General features: G+C 44.6%; 1 protein-coding gene and 1 long non-coding RNA gene across 6 annotated transcripts in view; one reads left to right on the top strand and one right to left on the bottom strand.

Moving 5' to 3' along the window:
- Positions 1–8126, bottom strand: part of CTNNA1 (catenin alpha 1) — a 68539-nt gene extending 60413 nt beyond the window's left edge. Inside the window, exon 1 of one of the 5 annotated variants that reach the window (XM_083493755.1) lies at positions 7820–8126. The gene's annotated coding sequence lies outside the window, so the exon portion shown is untranslated. The other 4 variants (XM_083493756.1, XM_083493753.1, XM_083493754.1 and 1 more) reach the window with 4 other exon arrangements.
- A 6622-nt stretch (positions 8127–14748) lies between these two features.
- Positions 14749–19061, top strand: LOC310702366. The gene is made up of 2 exons (XR_014523473.1): positions 14749–16542; positions 17043–19061. It is a non-coding gene; the product is annotated as an uncharacterized lncRNA (long non-coding RNA).
- Positions 19062–20645: the final 1584 nt, after the last annotated feature.

Genomic DNA, 20645 nt, shown 5'->3' with positions numbered 1-20645 from the left:
TCCCTCCAACTATCCAGTTCCATATTACATGGCACAGTAGAAAACAGATTATTTGGCTTTACACTTTCCAGAACAGACACAGTCAATAATACAACCAAGTCTGCATCCACATACTGTACGTTTTCCATAGGCAAGTATATAGAACAAGCCGACTACAACATCACTGCTTAAGTACTTTTTAGTATATTACCTTACCACCTCATGATTTGACCCTGACCACAGGTACAAATCTTTGATATGTGGGAACAGGTAACACATTCTCTCCACTCTGATCAGTACAAAGAGTCCACTATCTTATCACAACATGCTTGCACAGCAGGGGGTGGGAAAAGGATAACTCCTTAAACTGTAGCCATTATTATGGTTTAGGCCAGACAAGTTTCAAGCTAGGATTTTGTGATATTTTGGTTGGTGTAATAAATGGTTATTTTATTTACTATGGTTAAAAAAAAATCCATAATGACATTCATGCATTAAAGATGTCTCTAGCAATCACAGTTACAGACACAAACTTTAAAATCCAGTGAGAATATGCTCAACTGAATGTGAAATGGGAGATAATCCAATTCTGATAATGAGACATGAATCCTTACTGCTACAGTCACAACCCAGAAACTGATCAAATTCAATAATTTGCCAAAAACTACACTATACTGCTGTAATGCATACAAAAGATGGTGGCTTAAAGAGTCATTGTAGGGAGTGTGCAATGCTTATTTTATCTGTCACAAACCACATGAATTGTTTTTAGGACCTTGAGCAACAGGTGCCATTTGCAATACAGGCATGACTTCCCAAAGCTGCCTACTGTTTTGCCATTTTGCTAAAATACATGCTTGCATTAAAAAGTGCTGATTTCCCCCCATTTTTATCACCATGGTGCCTTCCTAAGTTCACCTTTGAAGCAGTAGTTCTAAGCATAGCAAAATTTCCCTCACATTTTCTATTACACTCCGGGCAAAGGATGGGCATGGAGGCCAGAGAATGAGTCCATTACCACATGAATTTAGCAGAAATTAGCTTTACAAAGTCTTCCCCTACCCACACAACATGATTCTAGTCACACACTCCACCCCCTTCCACAAATGCAATATTTTCTACCTTACTAATGTTCCTGCCAATACTACAGAATTGTGGCATCAATTCTGTTTCTTGGAAATCTTTGCAAGGTCTACCCACTGTGTGCTTTGTTTTGTTCCTCCTATCTACTACACCCTTCTTTTCATTCAGTCTTGGCTTTCACTGATCCTTTGAGTTCTAAGCCCACCACCAGATCTCATTCAGCCACATTATCTCTGGACTCCTAGGTTCACAGTAGGTTGAATAGGTAGCAAACTAAGCATCATCTGTAGAAATTTAAATAGAAGAAAAGTGCATTACAGTGGCACCTCGGGTTACATACGCTTCAGGTTACAGACTCCGCTAACCCTGAAATAGTGCTTCAGGTTAAGAACTTTGCTTCAGGATGAGAACAGAAATCATGCTCTGGCAGCACGGCAGCAGCAGCAGGAGGCCCCATTAGCTAAAGTGGTGCTTCAGGTTAAGAACAGTTTCAGGTTAAGTATGGACCTCCGGAACCAATTAAGTACTTAACCCGAGGTACCATTGTATTTCTTCATTTATAGATCACCTTTCCACTAAAGAGCTTGAGGCACTTTACATGGTTCTCCTCCTGCCCCATTTTATCTTCACAACAACCTTTCGGGAAGTAGATTATGCTAAGACCCAAGGTTACTCAGTGAGTAGGGATATGAACCCTCATCTTCTGAGATATGAGCCCAACAATCTAACCACTAAACCATATTGGCTTCTATCAGGGAGAAAGAATCTGTGCCACAGATTTCACAATGAAATCAGCTCACGGTATCAGTTTAAGAGGAAGGCAATGGTTGCTGAAAAGGAATATCTGTGCAGTGATGTCATCTTTTCACTCAAGAGTCTCAAACTTTTGTTCTTCTATGCTGCTTCCATTCCAGTCAGAGACAATACGGGGGGGGGGGGGGACGACGGGGACGGGACCACCTCCAATATTGAATAGAGCAATGCATCAGTTTTGGCAGGAGGCCTAGATGACAATTAAATGACTGCATTAATGCAAGTACTGTACTTGTCTGGCAGACTACATACCAGACATTAATCATCCTATCCAAAGAACTTTGACTACACATCACACACATATTCTAGGCAGTGCCTTCAACAAATAGTAAAAAGGAAAGAAAGAATGGCAACACATCCTCTTAATGCTGACTGATTCCGTAGAGAAGCAGTTGTAGGGGGACAAGAGAAACCAGTTATTCCAGAAAGAACACATATATGCAAGTACACCCTAAAATTACACTGCCTAGCAATTTTATCCACCCATGACAGAACTTTTAACATTACCTGTCCCTCCTGTTTGCCCTAACAGAAAATGTGGAATCACAGTATGGCATTTGTAATTGGGGGTAGGAAACTAAATTTCCAAGTAGGTACACCAAAATGAGTAATTCTACGCATGCATGCAGGAATAAAGCTTACATGGATTTAATAGAAGTGATTTAAAAAGTAATGTTGTACTGGATATGGCTTCATACAGTGGTGCCTCGCAAGACGAAAAGAATCCGTTCTGTGATTCTCTTCGTCTAGCGGTTTTTTCGTCTTGCAAAGCAAGCCCATTGACGGATTAGCGGATTAGCGCTATTAGCGGTTTATCAGCTTATCGGATCAGCTGATAAGCGGCTTAGAAAAAGGGGGGGGGAGGAAAAAAACCCGCAGGAACTCGCAAGGCATTGTCGTCTTGCGAAGCAAGCCCATAGGAAATTCGTCTTGCGAAGCACCTCCAAAACGGAAAACTTTCATCTAGCGAGTTTTCCGTCTTGCGAGGCATTCGTCTTGCGGGGCACCACTGTACATGCAAAAAACAAAACAAAAATCCTGTTCAAAATAGAGACCCCTTTACCAGAGGTCAGAAGAAACTGATGAGGCTCATTTCTCCCTTATTTAGGATTGGCTCCCTCCCTCAAGTAGCAGAATTTTAATGAGTCTGTTTGTACTAGCACCTTTCTGCTAAAATTAATGTAGCAATCACCTCCATACAGTGTTAGAAACTGGGATATGAAAGCTAGGAGCTAAACGGCACCTTAAATCTAGGTTATGGGCACAACAACAGAATGTCTAGGCACACTTTTTTATAACAAGAATACAAAGCTGAAAATGAATGAACTGCAGCTAAAATACAATGTTCATTTTCTACATGGTCTAGTAGTCCTTCCCCCCCTAACATTCTTAAAAGGGCCTCTAAAATCACAGGCCTCTAAAACTTTTGACACTGGTGAGTCAGATGATAATAGTATGCCAGCTTCAACTTTTTGCAGACAGACCAAAATACCAGAGATTGACACATAAATTTTCAGTTCCAATGGATGTTTATAGTGTTTTACAATATACACCCAAGTTGGAAGAGGAAACAAAATCTCTTGCCCTAATCTGTCCCTCAACTCAGAACACTGCCCACTAACTTTATGTCAAGTAGTACTTACTCCACACTTTAGAAGTCTGCAATACAATGTATATGCTATCATGTTTCAATCATAAAAAACTTTCATCTTTTAATTATGGTCCTCCCCAACATCCTTTCTTCCACACCCAGTGTAACAGTCACAGAGGTAAGAAAATGTTGCCTAACATATAATGGAACGATGCAAAAACAAAATCAAATTTCAACCTGACTTGGAAATATTTATCCTATCATATAAATAGTTCATCCAATGAGATAAACTAATCCTGTTTCTTGCTCCCCAAATCTCTTTCACTAGGTACAATTCAGAACCTAATCAAGTTTCGTGCGCTATTTTCAATGATACACAGTGGTGTGTACATTGTGGTGTGTACATTGGGCAGTATGCTGCAAAGGAAAAATTGATTACTCTGAAAATGGGTGCAGCCAGGGCCAAATCTGAACCAGAATGAATTTTTAAGAATCCAAAAACAAACAAACAAACAAACAAACAGTTGAAAGCAAGCCGTTCTGCAAAGAAATGCCAAGAAAGCTTTCTTTCCTTTCCAGAGAGATTTCTTGAACAAGAAGGGATGTAACAGTCTTCTCAGACTTAAAGTTCCCTTTGTGCCAAAGACACAAGCTGACGACAGACCGCTTATCTCCAGGGAAGAAATCAAAGTGTGTTTGCTAATTTGTGCTATAGGAACAGCACAGAGCTGGTTCCAGGTGCCTCAATATCACGAAACCCCAATAACACCTATGAGAAGTAACCACAGGGTTGAGATACAGTTGCTTCCCACATCAGCATTTCCGAGGGTGCTGGTGATACCATGGAAATTAGTCAAATTATCTGGGCAACCATGCGGTTGCTCCTTTTAGGGGTTATTGAAGTACAGTAGTATGCTGGCAACAAAAGCTGCCCCCTACAGCTTCAGCAAAATATGAATCTCCCTGAATTTCATATAATTCCTGCACAGTACCCAAAAAGACTTCAAAGACAAGACACCAAAGCCCTCACCCCACCCTGGATTTCATCGTTACAATACATCAAAGCCTTCTTAGATTCCATTAACCTCTTCTCAATGAAAGTGAAGGTACTCAAATGGGACATTCTTTCCTTCTCCACTTCCCACTCCCTTCCTGTGTGTTGAATTAGAGATTGTAAACTATCTGGGTAGGGCCCTGCCCTACCTGTTTTTACTTCATAATTGTTTGTCATGTTGTCAAACCTGCAACTGTGTTGAACAAATTAGCGGTTGGTTTAAAACTAGTCAACTTCGCAGTGGCTTTCTGAAAGTGGCTTCTTTGAAAAACTAACCATGTACATTGATGCAACACAATAAGCAATACTCTTTCTATTGGAAGCAACAATTAATTAGATTTGAACTATACCAATGTCTAGGAGTGCAACTAATGTTCCTGCTACGCAAGCCAGGCCAGAATTTGGGGAGCTAAAGTTAGTCATCACCCAGAAGGTAACCCTGTGTACAGTGTTTTATAACAGTTATGTTCAATTCTCAAAACACCTGTAACTTTTACTCAGCGGTTCTATAAACAAAGTGAAAAAGCGAGATACTGTCTCCAAGAAGTATAGAACAGGGGAAACCTACATAATCCATGGGATCCCAGGAACAAAATATTAACACGTATTACTGTACTCCAGTATTATACAATTTAGCAAGATATGAATGAGGCTAGCATCCTCTGGGCTTATGCATTCCTTCTACCCCCTCCACTAAGGAGTTTGGAAGCTTTCACTTCTGCTTTTGGTTAATTGCAGTTTGTCATGTTGTCCAGACCCGTCACTGTGGTTAACATTAAACACTTCGTTTCAAAGAAGCCACTTCAGATACAGTGGTATGAAGCTGACTAGTTTGTTAACCACTAGATAATTAACCAAAGTTTCAAATCTAATACTGTATGCCAAACCCCGATTAAACAAAAAGCATTTTAACTCCTCCTCGGTGGGAACGGTGGGAGGGAGCACACAAGCCCAGGAGGAGGCTAGGCTTGTTCATATTTTACTAAACCATGTTTTAGGTGACATTGGGAGTAACCATTATGCGCTACACTCTTCTTCTTGGATTTATCGCATCAATAACAATTTGACATATGACAAACATAACTTATTGCTTAATGTGCTACTTTAGAACTGTATTCTCTAAGATTATGCTCATGTTTACAAAACACTATATTGTAAGGAAAATTGTTTCTAAAGGAAAATGTACCACATGATAAAGCACACCAAAAAGGCAAGGCTCTTAAAATATGCTTTTAGATGTAGTTTTGTAATTTAAATGGAAGTGAGTTCAATAATCTGAAATGCTACTGTTATGGCACTGCAGCGGTTATATGACAGAGTTCTGGGAGGTACAATATTTGCTGTTCATAAACAAAACTCTGCAACTCTGCATTCCTGCACCAGTTCTTTACACCTTACCTTCCACACATGGGTCCATAATTTCTGGCTGGCCTTTGTCACAAAATCAAAAATTGTGCTTGCTTACTCCTGACCCTTTCTGGATAAGTTGCATTTCCAAGGCAAAAGGGAGACTCAAGAGGCTGCCCACTGCTCAGATAAGTAGCTCTGAATACCTTGGCAACCAACAACCAGGCACCCTGCAATTCATACAGTATTTTTTTTTTATTTTAGAACAGGAAACGACAGCTTGGGGGGCGGGGCGGTGCTTGCTGATCTGGCTATTATCCAAATTTGTAATGGCTCAAGTAACCACTCAGCAACCAAGCTTGGTGGGTGACTTTGCCCCAACTTTTGTGTCCGGATTTCCACTTCCTGAAATATGGCAACCTAACCTACCTCATACACATCAACCTATCTTAAGTCCTCAGGGCAGGGCGAGTCGCAGCTTAGTCCAAGCAAACCTGCCCAGGATTACAGTACTATATAAATACTTTCTGAACACTTAACACGCCACTTGTTCCTTCCTACAAAAAAATCAATACAACATATGTTACTTGCAGCACAGATGCTTGTAGCCCAACAATGGAACTCATCCTGGCTATTAACAGGAGACAGATTGGATTTATTAAAATATGGGATGTTTTGCTAATGGGCAAATTAACGCAATGCATGTGAACTAAACCAAGATTGAGAAAAGTAAATTTATGGCAGGCGGCCACAGCATTTGAAAGAAATGATCCGAACGCTACTACTATTGCCGCGCACAAGATCTCGATTGTCAATGTTTATCAGATAACCCTGGGCTTATAATTGGATTTAAGGTGTGTCGGGAGGCTACAGGAGGAGTTTGCTGGTTCAAGGTGAAGTCAAGCGGAGCAGCAAAAAGCTTGCTTTTTTCTTTTCTTTGCTCCTAACTTCCATCCTAACTTTGTGGGCGAGGATCCAAGGCAAGTTCCGTAGCTGATGGGGCGCAACTACCTCTCCACTGCTGTGCATTTGCACATTTCGCCACACACACAAGCGGGCAAAAAACCACCAACATTAAAAAAAACAACCCAGAGATAAAGCCTGGGCGAAAGAAAGGAGACCCAAACCCCTACTTCCTCCTCAACTAACTACTGGGGAAGAAAAGAAAACCAGATCTTCTCTCTCTCTCTGTGCTTCCTTCCTCCCATAGATAGCAGCTCACAAATCCCTGGAATGAGGGCGGCGCCCAGAAAGGGGGGGGGAGGGGAAGCGAGGAAAAGGCCTCGAGCGTCTGAGTGGATTATCTCTCCCCCCCCCCCCCATTCACACGCACGGCAGTTCCGTGTCCCACTTCGAAAGGGGAGCGAGAGAATATATCCGGGGCGAGGGGAAAAGACGGGGCGCCGCACCAAGGCCGCCGCCGCCGCCCTTTTAAAAGCCACCTTCGGAAGTTGAAAGTTTCTAACTCGGCCTGAGGAGGCCCAGGCGGGCGAAAAGTGGCGACGCCTGAGTGGAAAGTTACCTGAGGCGGGCCGCTCCTCCTCAGGGGAACGTTATTTACCTCAGAAAACCCACCCAAACCTTCCGCACCGGGGGCGCTTATTTACCTCAGGGGAAAAAAAACCTCTCCCCCCCCATCCCGACCCCTCACCCGTGAAGTACCGGCCGCTTTGACTCCCGTCCGTCTGGGCCTTTCGCTCGCCGCCGCCGCGCCCTGTCCCGAGCCGAGCCACGGAGTCTGCGAAGGAGGCGGCTAGGGAACGGGCTCTTCCGGGCGCCTCCCCCCTTCTCGCCGCCGCCGCCGCCTCCCGGCCTGGCTCTTCCCAGCACCGCCCTCCGCAAGGACGCCGGCTCTTCCCAAGCGCCGCCCTCCGCCCGTCGTCCGGCCGGCTGTTCCCCGGCACTGCCCTCCGCCTTGCAGGCCGCCTACCTGAGAAGGTAACGAAATTTACCTCACGCAACACCTGACGGAGCCGCGCACCTGGCTTATGTGGGGAGGAGATTCGGCCTCAGCTGGGAATGAATCAGGGGGAAAGTTTTCAGGGGAGAGTTTGTTGGGATTCTGGTCACATGGCGAAACTGCTTTGGTTTCGCTTTATCCTCGGGGGGAAGGCGGGCGCGGACTTCCCGCCCAGGGGCTACTTTTCTTGTGTGTCTCTGTCCCACATATCCCCATATAAGGCCTGGAGTTCCTTCCTGCTCTTTGGCCTCGGGCGAGGTGCAATTAAGCCACTTCCGGGAGGTGCCCGTGATCTCATTCGGGTGCTGAGAACTCCGTTGGATCAGCCTTTCCTCATTTGCGAGGAAAAGTTTCGTCAGCGTGAGCGAAACCCTGCATGACCTCACTGCTGCTTCTCAAGAATTAAGACCTGCGGGACTGCAGAAAAGAAATCACCCGTGAAATAATAATAATATTTTTTTTTATTTATACAGTGGTACCTCGGGTTACATACACTTCAGGTTACATACGCTTCAGGTTACAGACTCCGCTAACCCAGAAATAGTACCTCGGGTTAAGAACTTTGCTTCAGGATGAGAACAGAAATTGTGCTCCAGCTGCGCAGCAGCAGCAGGAGGCCCCATTAGCTAAAGTGGTGCTTCAGGTTAAGAACAATTTCAGGTTAAGAACGGACCTCCGCTTACCTGAGATACCACTGTATAGTTAAAGCTATGGTTTAAAGAGGTAACACAGCCTGCCAGCTTTTTCCTGCTTGGCCCCAGTACTGCCCCTTGTAGAACTCAGCTGGGAGGCGGATAGCAACAAAACTAGAATTTGTTGGCTCTGTCTGTCATTGGACCTGGCTCCACCTTTTGTTAACCCCCTTGCCTTTCACCCCACCAGTCCCAGTGGTCAGCAGCCACCCTCGAGCAATTTTATAAATCTCTTAAATAAGAAACGGCATCCTGCCTGCAGCCAGCAGTGCCACACCAACTCTGAACATACAAGCGCCCCAAGAGACCATAAGAGCAAGGCATGTTGAGTACTGAATAAATACCAGGCCCATTCATGTTTTCCTTCGCCTATAGGGTTAAAGTGTGGAGAATGGAGCCTGCCATGCTGCCCCACCCCAATGTCTGTGTGCTAATAATAATAATTTATTGTTTATACCCCGCCCATATGGCCGGGCTTCCCCAGCCACTCTGAGCAGCTTCCAACAAAATATTAAAATACCATAATGCATCAAACATTAAAAGCTTCCCCAAACAGCCACCTATGTGTGATCAGCTGCTTACATGTAGGTATGCAGTCTTGAGCGCTTGAGGGGGCAACATACAGAAGTGGAGCCAGAGCACTGTTTAACATCAGGGACAAGCCAAGTGGCAGGTCCCTGTTCTCTCTGTCACATGTTAGCCCTATGCATAGAGGAACATGTGAACAGGCCATTGTGACAGGGAGACATGGATAACCCTCTTCTTAGAAATGTGGGGTGTATATGTGGCAAAGTATACCCCTATGTGGCTAAGGGACTTCCAGACCACCATCAGAGATGAAATTTGACACACGCAAAGCCCACAGTGCACCAACTGCTAGAAAAGTCTAACAAGTGGACATTTTAAACACCTGACTATCAAAAAGCAAGGCATGAAGCTCACCAGTTCCAGCTGCTCAGCCCTACTCCCTTGCCTCAAAGGACCTTGGGAGGCCATTGTTGCCTGGAGACAGCCAGCTGCCAGCAGGGAAAACTTGCATCCCTTGTGGGCTGAGTGCGATCCAACTGCTCAGCCCCAGTCTCTTGCCTCTGAGGATTTTGAAGGGAGTCGCAAGGGCAGGAAATGCTGCCTGCACAATCCTGCCTCCATATGGACACCATCTAATTTATTTTCCCGTACTAGACTTGAGTGTGATTTTATTTTGAGATTTGTTTATTGGGGGGGGGGTAAAGTTCTCAGGGCTATTGAGTCAGATATAAATATTCTATATAAATTATTGTTGAGGCCAGAATTCCAGCACAGAGCATTCAAAGCTACATATGGGACAGAAAGTTGTGTTGTGAGAATTATATTTCCTCTTCACACCACTGAATCACAGGCTTGAATTGGGGAGAAAGGCAGCCAAGAAAATGTATCTTCGCCTGCCAAATGCAAGCTTAATTTACTTGTGTGCATATGTGTGCTTCTCTATATACCCACAGAAATGTCCTGGCTAGTTCACCAGTGATAATTTATTAACTGATGGTGAGAATGAAAATCTTCCTTGGTGGTAGGCTAAAATTGATCAGTTACAGAATCTGGCTCCTGTCTTGGTCTGAAGCAGCTAACCAAGGCAGCCTAATCAGGGACACAAACATAACCACAGACCAAGAGTCACCTGAAATGCTTTAGATACCTAAGAAAAATATATAAAGATTTAGTAGTCTGCATGATTGTTACATGAGCCTATAATTTCTACAAAAAAATGTACTCACTGGACTATAATATGGTGTATGTACTATATTCAGAGCTTTGCATTGGGTGACTACATGAGCATAATTTGGAAGAACACGCTGTTACATTTCATCTCTCTGCTACTAAAGTAATATAATTTTGAGATAAATTAAGAAGGACGCAGTTGGCAAAGCTGGCAGTAAAAAAGGAACAAGTGGAACACCTAGCTGGGCTACTAACATGGCCAGCTAGAAAATAGGATTTCTACTTGGTGCTAAATGCCGAGCTAAAACAGACTACATAGTATAATTTCTGCCTTACACTCTCCTATATGTTACTTGAATTTTAAAAGCTAAAGGATTAGTAAGTTTCTCTAGGCACACGAGGATCAAAAACGGCACTGGAATTAGGCTCCCATCCTAACCAATTCTATTCAGAAGTAAGTCCTATTGAATTCAACTGGGCTTACTCACCCATAGGTGAGACTGAGATTTCAACCTCTTTGCTTTACTAAGACTGGATCAAATGTTTAAGCATCACCTGTTATAGGTGATGCAAATAGCCAAAAGAAGTGTAGGTACGCCACTCAGTGCACACATGAATTGTTTCTAGAGGAGTTTGGGTGTGCCAAACCAGTTGCTAGTTTTTCAGTGCGCTGAACCAACAATACCTGAAGCTCACAGTTACAGTAGCATGTTAGTTAAGCAGTAACAGCTTCTTCCTCAGTTCATGCCACCCTAACAGCACCCCTGAGAACATGGCATAACCATAGTGCCAATGATCATGGCATCTTATCTCATTAACTTTTGATCAATGACAGTACTATAGCAAGGCAATATCCCAGTAATAGCACCAATCTATGACAGTACATGCTCTCTCCAGACCATAGCCTGTGAGTAGCAGGAAACAGGATTATCTTAAACAGCTCTCTCTCTCTCCCCGCCCCCCATTGCCCCCTATAATGCAAACCATATAGCTAGTTAAAAAACAAAAAACCTTGTTAATACAGCATAGGAGAAGTGCTCAGGACCATTAGGACAATTGTCCCAGTCCATGCACCTCATGCCTGGTAGTGGTGGCGACAAACCACAGCAGTACCCAATTTAGCAGTGTGGCACAGGGCGCCAAGCCAAGGGGGTGCAACACTGAGAAGCTCCAGGGTGAGTCCACTCCTTGTTGTTTAGTTGTGTCCGACTCTTCGTGACCCCATGGACCAGAGCACTCCTGGCACTCCTGTCTTCCACTGCCTCCCACAGTTTGGTCAAACTCATGTTGGTAGCTTCGAGAACACTGTCCAACCATCTCGTCCTCTGCCGTCCCCTTCTCCTTCTGCCCTCAATCTTTCCCAACATCTGGGTCTTTTCCAGGGAGTCTTCTTTTCTCATGAGGTGGCCAAAATATTGGCACCTCAGCTTCAGGATCTGACCTTCTAGTGAGCACTCAGGGCTGATTTCCTTAAGAATGGAGAGATTTGATCTTCTTGCAGTCCATGGGACTCTCAAGAGTCTCCTCCAGCACCGGAATTCAAAAGCACCAATTCTTCAGCGATCAGCCTTCTTTATGGTCCAGCTCTCACTTCCATACATCACTACTGGGAAAACCATAGCTTTAACGATACGGACCTTTGTCGGCAAGGTGATGTCTCTGCTTTTAAAGATGCTGGAGTCCACCCCTGCCCACAGCTTAATTTCCCAATAACGTTTCCCACTTCCTGCCTACCAGATTGGGGGGTGGGGAGGGAGGAGGTGGAGGCAAAAGACTTAACTAGCCCTTCTGCCACTGAAGCAAGGAGAGGGGGAATGTGGTAGTGGCAGTGGGGGATGGTGGCAACAAAACCCCACCACCTCAGCAAAAGATAAACCAGGAGGAGAGACCATGAAGGGGAGATGAAGGTAAAAGGCAGGACCCTCCCGTCCCACAAAATGCTTTCCCCTGGGCCCTGCAAGGACCTGGGCACAACCCTGGAGGTGCTGTTTGGTGATCCGGGTGGAGAGGCAAAGGAAAGATCCAAGAAGCTTCATGGATACATGCCAACATGCAGCTGTTTTTGAAATATATCAAAAAGATTTCTTATTTTGTGTCCTTAAAAGAAGTGTCATAAGAACACCTGTTCTGGTTTTCTTTTTGGGCTCTATGTTTTGTACCTTAACATTTTTGACAGTTTTCTTTCTTTCTTTTTAAAGAAAATAAAAGAGTCTTGACTTCAGATGGATTTTCTTTGTAAAATTGCAGAAGACAAAAATACCAGGGGAGGAGGGGGGAAATCACGTAAAATATAAAATAGCTGTCACCCTGTGGGAATGCGAACGAGGAAGACTTCAGAAAATGATGCATGCTATTTGAAATGTCTCATTGACTAACACAGCAGGATAACTTTAGTCAGAAAGGAAGTGCTTTTTTTTTTTTGGTAGGATGTATAGTTAATGCAATTGAAGCAGGCTTGAGAAGAGAAATCTTTGAATACCAAATTTCCCCCAAAGTTTTTCATGAAGAAATACTGTCTTTTTTGTAGGAAACTGATTTCATCTTATTCACAGATTTCTGGCGTGTGTGCGTTCATTGCTTTTGAGATGACATTTGATATAAAAGTTTCTACAGCGAACCCCCCGCCCCCAAACATTCATATATAACTTCATGGCAGAAGTGTGTGGGGGGGAGCCATTGCAATCGTGACTGGCTTTTCTTAATTTGTTTTGTGACTATGAAACACTTGTAGACATACCATTCTGCTGCTCAGTCCTTTATTGCCGTGTCTGATGCCTGCCAAAGTTGGATCAGTGGGGAAAGCCAGAATATAGATGCATCCAGACAATTCAATTCAATGTATCCAGACCTTTCAAACCAAGCAAGCTTCTGTTCACGTTTGAATGGCAGGCAGTATCATGAACTATGCAGAAGTTCATGCCTGTGTTTGAGGAGGTAACATAAGTTTCATAATGCTTTGAAGCTATGTTTCATATCCTCCCAAGTCTGAACCGACTGACACTACCCTTGGGTAACCTCTTCCATATATAGTCCTGCGAGGCAGGGACAGCTATCATCAGGCTTGAGTGAGTCACTTATTATTTTACTTGAATCCTTGTGGCCTATCAGTCTTGTTTTCAATTGACCAAGTACAACATGCTAGATTCATTTCAATCAGGGTTTAGGCTCGGTTTTGGCACAGAAACTGCTTTGGTCACCCTGTTTGATGACTTTTCTTGGGGGAAAGACAGTAACAACAACAACAACAACAACAACAACAACAACAACAACAACAACAACAACAACAACAACAACAACAACAACATATTATACCGCCACTCTGGGCGGCTTTCAACAAAATATTAAAATGACAATAAAACATCAAACATTAAAAACTTCCCTAAACAGGTCTGCCTTCTAAAAGTCAGATAGTTGTTTATTTCCTTGACATCTGATGGGAGGGTGTTCCACAGGGCGGGTGCCACCACCGAGAAGGCCCTCTGCCTGGTTCCCTGTAACTTTGATTCTCGCAGTGAGGTAACTGCCAGAAGACCCTTGGAGCTGGACCTCAGTGACCAGTGGGGCAAGCAGCCCAGTGGGGCAAGATGGTTTGAGCATATAATACCTATTCTGGCCTGATTACACTAGCGACCAATTTCCGCCCAACCCCTCCCAATGGATGGGTGGGGTTTGCAACACCGCGTGAGACTCCCTGGCCAGGACCACCCACCGGCTATAGGGCGGCCGTCGTCCCGCCCCCAGCTTGGAAGGACAATGGGTTGGGTGTGGGGCAAGGGCCAGGGAAAAGGGGGCCGATGCTTTGGCCAAGCTTCACTTTGTTCTTCCCACTCCAGGGTACCAATTAGTTTCTGGGCCCAATTCAAAGTCCTGGTTTTGACCTATAAAGCCTTAAACTGCTCAGCAACACAATACCTAAAGGACCGTATCTCCCCTTATGAACTAACCTGGACCCTGCAATAATCATTTCAGGCCCTTCTTTGTGCGTCTCCTCCACAACAGGTCGGTAGGGTGGCAACATGAGAACCGGTATTTCCTGGGATGGCTCCCCATTTGTGGAATGCTGTCTCCTGGGAGGCTCCTAGTTGTGGTTGTATTAGGTATTGTCAGGGAACTGACATCGGAGCCAGAGGCGGAGGCAAGGTTCCCAAGTGATGCTGGAGAAGGGCCCAGCAGGGAGAGAGGCAGCTCATCAGCTGGGGAAGGAAATCAGCGTAACACCAGGGATAAAGGGGGGCAGATGGGGGAATCGGCGAGAGGGCTCCAGGACTCTTCGCCGGAGACCAGCGAGGAGAGCACGGGTCCTCCGCTACCCACACCCTCCCTGTGCAGAAGACTTCCGCGCAGGGAGAGTAGGAGGAGACTTGGCGTCAAACAGCTTTTATGCTGGAAAAGGTTTAAGAAACGCCCACTGACGGATTCTGAAACAGCCACGAAGTGAAGGGCTGTCCAGACAGAAAAGGTTTAACCAGGCAACCTAGCCAGGAGTGGCGGCAACTTACGCACGAGTAACCCCTATCATTATTACAGGTATTTTATATTTTTATATCGTAAGCTGCCCTGTCATCTTCGGATGAAGGGCAGAATACAAATTTAATCAATAATAATAATCATACTAAGGATCTTTTAAAGGGTCAACATAGATTAGTTCTGCTTAATGGTTAACAGAACCTGACATTACACTCCTGCTTAAAAACCCAAGTGTCAAGATCCAGCAAATATGGTTGTTTTTTTAAAAAGTGTATTTGTTAGATTTTATATCTTTCAGTTAGTACACAAAAGCAATACAATAACGCAAGAATCGCAGCAAGCAACAAGCACTAGACAATCTATTGGAGATTGGCCAGTGGATTACCATCAGACTTATCTAAAACATGTTGGGAAAAGAAGGTTGCTTCCTCTCCTTGCAGCCTGCAATAGACGCTCTCTGTGTTCCTTTGATCCCTAGGGCTTGCTTCCAAAACCCCTGTTCTATAAATACAGAGTAGAGGATGCTACAAGCTGTCTTCAGTTGGCAGGGCTCAGGGTGATGCTTGCTCGATGCATGGTGCTTTTACAACCACACTCTCAAGCAACAGTAGCTTACTTTGGCATGAACTTCATTTAAGTGTACACACACACACACACACACACTGGTCCAGGCACATTAAATCCACGTGATCTTTGCTTTACAACACCTTTACATAAAACACAGGTGACTCATCTGCCAGGGGGCATGGATCACTTAAATAACTTATACACTATAGAAATGCATGTTGTTCAGTGAAACCACAGGCGTGAAAGTTTGTAATGATCCTAGGGGGACACGTAAGCAACCATGAAGGCAGCGGCAACCAGGTCACTCCATGTACGTGTAAAACCAGCCGCTTGACACCAGCTGATGTTATTTTTTTAAGGAGGAAAACAGTCATGCCTTCTGCTGATTGCTATTCTGTGTGATTAACAAACTCCATGGAGCCCACTGTAATTATTGAGCAAAGAATGTGGCAGCTGATTACTGGATACACTGTGTGGAAATATATGCACATGTGATAAAATAAATAACTAGACACGTCTTTCTGGTGAGTTCACAAAGCTAGAATATTTCACTCTCCTAAAATGGATTGTTCTTAATGCCGGTCATGGCTGACATGCGGAGGGTTTGGGAAGGATCAATGCATGATGTTCACGCCTGACATTGAGGTGCTGCTACCCAAAGTAGCAATCCTGTGTTGAGTTCTCCCTCTTCTCCTCTGAAATGTTTAATTACATGACTTGGGTACATTTAGCTGTGCTGTGATGCCATTGAATCGTACCTTTTCCTGCCAGCAGTCCCCAGTCATGGTTTGACAGCCCCCAGCAAAAGCTGCTTAACTTATGACATAACTAAGTGTGCCTAAATGTTACAGGAAGCAGGCAGGAGGTCTGAAAGACAGCTCCCATTTGTGGTGGGAGTACCGCGTGCCTCTCCAGTAACTTGTTTGCCTGAAGATGAAACCAACGCCAGATCTTGCACCTACCTGGGGCAGTTGTCCAGCAGTGTGCTAAATAGAGCAGTCTTATATAAGGTGCAAAAGAAGGGGATGCCATAAGACTCCAAGGCAAAGGTTTGTAGGAAGTGCACAAAAGAACTATTGAATGGCAAAAAGAAGTCCACAATCACAATTAATCTTAAGCCTCATTAATATCATTGCATGCTGAAAAGAGCACCCTAATCATCTATGTTCATTCTTTAACCAATGTGTCACATTACGAAACTTCAACAGTTGTTACAACAACCAAAGCAATATCTGAAACATTCAAAACTTCCTTTAAATATAAAAGAAAGCAAAGCGTTATTTCATAGTATGTTTTTACAGTCAGCTACATTTGGCGCTGTGGGTTAAACCACAGAGCCTAGGGCTTGCTGATCAGAAGGTCAGCTGTTTGAATCCCCGCGACGGGGTGCAGTGGCGTAGCGTGGGGGGTGCAGGGGGGCCGGCCGCACCAGGCGCAACATCTGGGGGTTAGGGTTAGGGTGTGCAAATCTACGGGTTAGGGGGCGCAAATTACTTGCGTTGCCCCGGGTGCTGACAACCCACGCTACGCCACTGACGGGGTGAGCCCCCGTTGCTTGGTCTCAGTTCCTGCCAACCTAGCAGTTCGAAAGCACATCAAAGTGCAAGTAGATAAATAGGTACCGCTCCGGCGGGAACGTAAATGGAATTTTTGTGCGCTGCTCTGGTTCGCCAGAAGCGGCTTAGTCATGCTGGCCACATGACCTGGAAGCTGTACACCAGCTCCCTCGGCCAATAAAGCGAGATGAGCGCCGCAACCCCAGAGTCGTCCACAACTAGACCTAATGGTCAGGGGTCCCTTTACCTTTACATTTGTTTCAATAAGTTTTGTGAGCAATTTCAGTGCAACCATGGCAAATCTCGCAGCTCTATACACGACACATTTCTCTTGATTAGACAGAAGATAAAAACCATGTTTGTCAAATCATCTGATTTATCTGGGCCCTGTAACACTTTCTCAATGAACTTCCCCCTAAGATTGTATGAATATTGCACCATGGAGTATGGTAGCGGCAAATATTCTTGATTTCCCATGCTTGACAGATGCAGGAGTGCTGGTCCAGTGGAATTTTCTTCTATAGCTCTTCAAGCGACTGATAGTGCCTCATTTGGAATCTCAGTGCATAATGCAAAAACAAACAGGCCCTGCAAACAGTGTGGAGATTAAATCTTGAAAATAGCTCTCAAAGGCATGATCAGTCTTAATGAGGCAGAGATATGGCGAAAATAAAGAAGTCCAGATTGATTCCATGTCTTGATTAGAAAAGTAATACTTCAGTCTATTTTTGGTATTAAAAAAAAGATGTTTTGGCGTGGTGTTGACTGCAATGTCTTAAATTTGAGAGATGGGTTTCCAAATGCCTGCATTAAAGTTCACACTAGAATGTCCTGTTTCTTCTAGATTTGACTCTTTTTGTTTCGGCTAACATTTTTCTACCGACGGTATTGCCATCTATAAAGTGGAGTTTATATTAGTGTGTCACATCCTCCAACATCTCTCCCATGACAATAAGGATGTTTGTGTGTGTGCAACCAAAATGGTATGAAACATCACAGGCCTAAAACTCACATCTAATATATTCAAGCAGGACAGGTATGTGGAATCTGTTATACTCTTGATGTGGGACTACAGTTGCCATCATCCCAGACTTGTGATTATGCTGGCTGGGGCTGATGGGATTTGGAGTCAAACAACATTTGGAGTGCCACAGGTCCCCACTCACGTTTTAAGGTTCGTGGAAGTTTCCACAAATATTTAGCACCTAACTAGAACCCCCTCAATCTCTCAAAAGGTTGTTTTCACATCAGTTTACCAGAACCTGCTTGGTAATAGGTGAAGTGCTAGGTGGCGGTGAATTTGCATGTGAACACGCCAGGTATTTCAGAAAGAATATGTGTGTGTGCATTCTTGTGCCTAATCATATGATGCTTGGTCTCACAGTCATGGGAATATCAAGGATTCATCTCAGTGACCTAGACAACTCTGTTCCCAGAGACAATCAGTTTTGGACCTCAAAATGGAGGCAGAAATGTCAAATCATTCAGGAAGCTCCAAAATTCCTAACAATTTAGCACATGTATAGACCAAGATGCCCTGATGATAGTGGAAAAGTATGACTTCAATACATTTTTGAAAATGTGATTCTGAAGACCACCCAAATATTTTTTCACCATGTGCGGAGAAGTCAGCTTGGAATGGGTAGGTTGATCTTAATCAGTAAGATGGATAGCAGAGAGAAAAATTTAAGCACCCTATCACAAATGAATTGCTCCCCCCAGCCTCCCGGTATTATTTTGACAATGCCACCTGGAAACTGAAACAGGGAACCATTTTGTTTGCTTGAGAAGTTATCCTGCCAGGTTAATCATTTGCTTTTCTGAAAATCCAACCCTGAATGACTCACCACATATTGTTGGACTCCAACTCCCATCCACCCCAGCCAGCATGGCGAATGTCAGGGATGATGGGACTTCTTCAGCCTCTAAAACTATAGTTCTATCTTGCATAGTATAAGATGGGAGGGAAATGAAGAATGGAGAGAGGGCAGCCTGGGTTGTTCTGACTTGCGAGAACAGGCGGCAGAGAAAGATGATCTGAGGCCTGTTTGATTTAATATGATCGTGATGGAGATTGTTGTGTGATGTGCTTTCAGATACCTGTTTGTGAATTCTCAATAACAGAAGGGGAAAGAACAGAGGAGAAACGTTTGTGTATTAACTACCGTTTACTGTATGTCAGCCTTCCAATGATTGTTGTTAAGTATTCATGACCTAGACATCATATTAATAATAAATATGCTTGCAGAAAAGAGCCTGTGAGAGTGTGTCATGAACGCATGTATCTAAAGATACTTTATTGGGGCAAGCAGCCTTACTCAAGGGGTTCCTGCAGTCAGGGGGAATTATCCATCAAACATGGAGGCCTGGTGATTTCCCAAGCTCCAGGTAGTTGTAAATCTGCGATAAGAGGTGCTTTAATACATCCATTTACAGTACAGCCCCCTCCCCTTCTATGGTACCCAAATGTAAGCTCAAAATATTTGTGCATAGTTTGTCCCCTTATGAAGCAAGGGTAAAGGTAAAGGTACCCCTGACTATTAGGTCCATTCATGGCTGACTCTGGGGTTGCGGCGCTCATCTTGCTTTATTGGTCAAGGGAGCCGGCGTACAGCTTCTGGGTAATGTGGCCAGCATGACTAAGCCGCTTCTGGCGAACCAGAGCAGCACACGGAAATGCTGTTTACCTTCCCACCAGAGTGGTACCTATTTCTCTACTTGCACTTTGACATGCTTTCAAACTGCTAGGTTGGCAGGAGCTGGGACCGAGCAATGGGAGCTCACCCCATCGCAGGGATTCGAACCGCCGACCTTCTGATCGGCAAGTCCTAGGCTCTGTGGTTTAACCCACAGCGCCACCCGCGTCCCTTATGAAGCAAGGGAGGAATGGGCAAAGACTGAATAGAACAGGAGCAGAGATTCAGGCATCCCAAACCTTCCATGACTTCAGTGGCTAAGCTTCTCCCAGTCACCACAAGTTACTGGCTGCATGATATTTGCAGAACCTGCTCCTGCAACCGCTGTTGTGAGTATCTTGGATGGAAGGAGAAAGGAAATACATTTAAAGAACGGGCCACACTCCTTCTTCCACATCCAGTTCCCCCTGCCTTAACCTGAGACCAAGTGATGACTTGTTTCAATCCTCCTCTTCAGGTGTGCTTTATCCTATTTGGGGTTGGAGGTGCACTGTGTATTTGGTAGCTGCCTCTTTCTTCCTTTCCCTCTCTCCATCTCCACCTCTCCACCCCCCAGCGCCTTTCAATTCAGAGATTCTGCATGGAGAATGTTAGTTCTTTCACTTGCTTTTCCTCCAGAAGAGAGGAAGGAAGGAAGGAAGGAAGGAAGGAAGGAGAGGATCCTAAATGAGTGACTGAGAGAAAGACCGTATCTTAGTCAGTATGAGATGTCATCAGTAAAAAGGTAAAGGGACCCCTGACCATTAGGTCCAGTCGTGACCGACTCTGGGGTTGCGGCGCTCATCTCGCTTTATTGTCCGAGGGAGCCGGCGTACAGCTTCCGGGTCCTATGGTCAGCATCACTAAGCTGCTTCTGGCGAACCAGAGCGCATGAAAACGCCATTTACCTTCCCGCTGGAGCGGTACCTATTTATCTACTTGCACTTTGACATGCTTCGAACTGCTAGGTTGGCAGGAACTGGGACGGAGCAACGGGAGCTCACTCCGTCGCAGGAATTCGAACCGCCGACCTTCTGATCAGCAAGTCCTAGGCTCTGTGGTTTAACCCACAGCGCCACCTGCGTCCCCATGTCATCAGTATGAGGACCCTAATCCTCAACTGTCATAATGATGGGTATTTTCAGAAATGTCCCAAGAGCTTC

This window comes from Podarcis liolepis (assembly GCF_965112155.1).
Source record: "Podarcis liolepis genome assembly, chromosome: 3".
NCBI classification, from domain to species: domain Eukaryota; kingdom Metazoa; phylum Chordata; class Lepidosauria; order Squamata; family Lacertidae; genus Podarcis; species Podarcis liolepis.
Note: the sequence above shows the minus strand (reverse complement) of the source record. Positions and strands in the feature narration are given on the sequence as shown.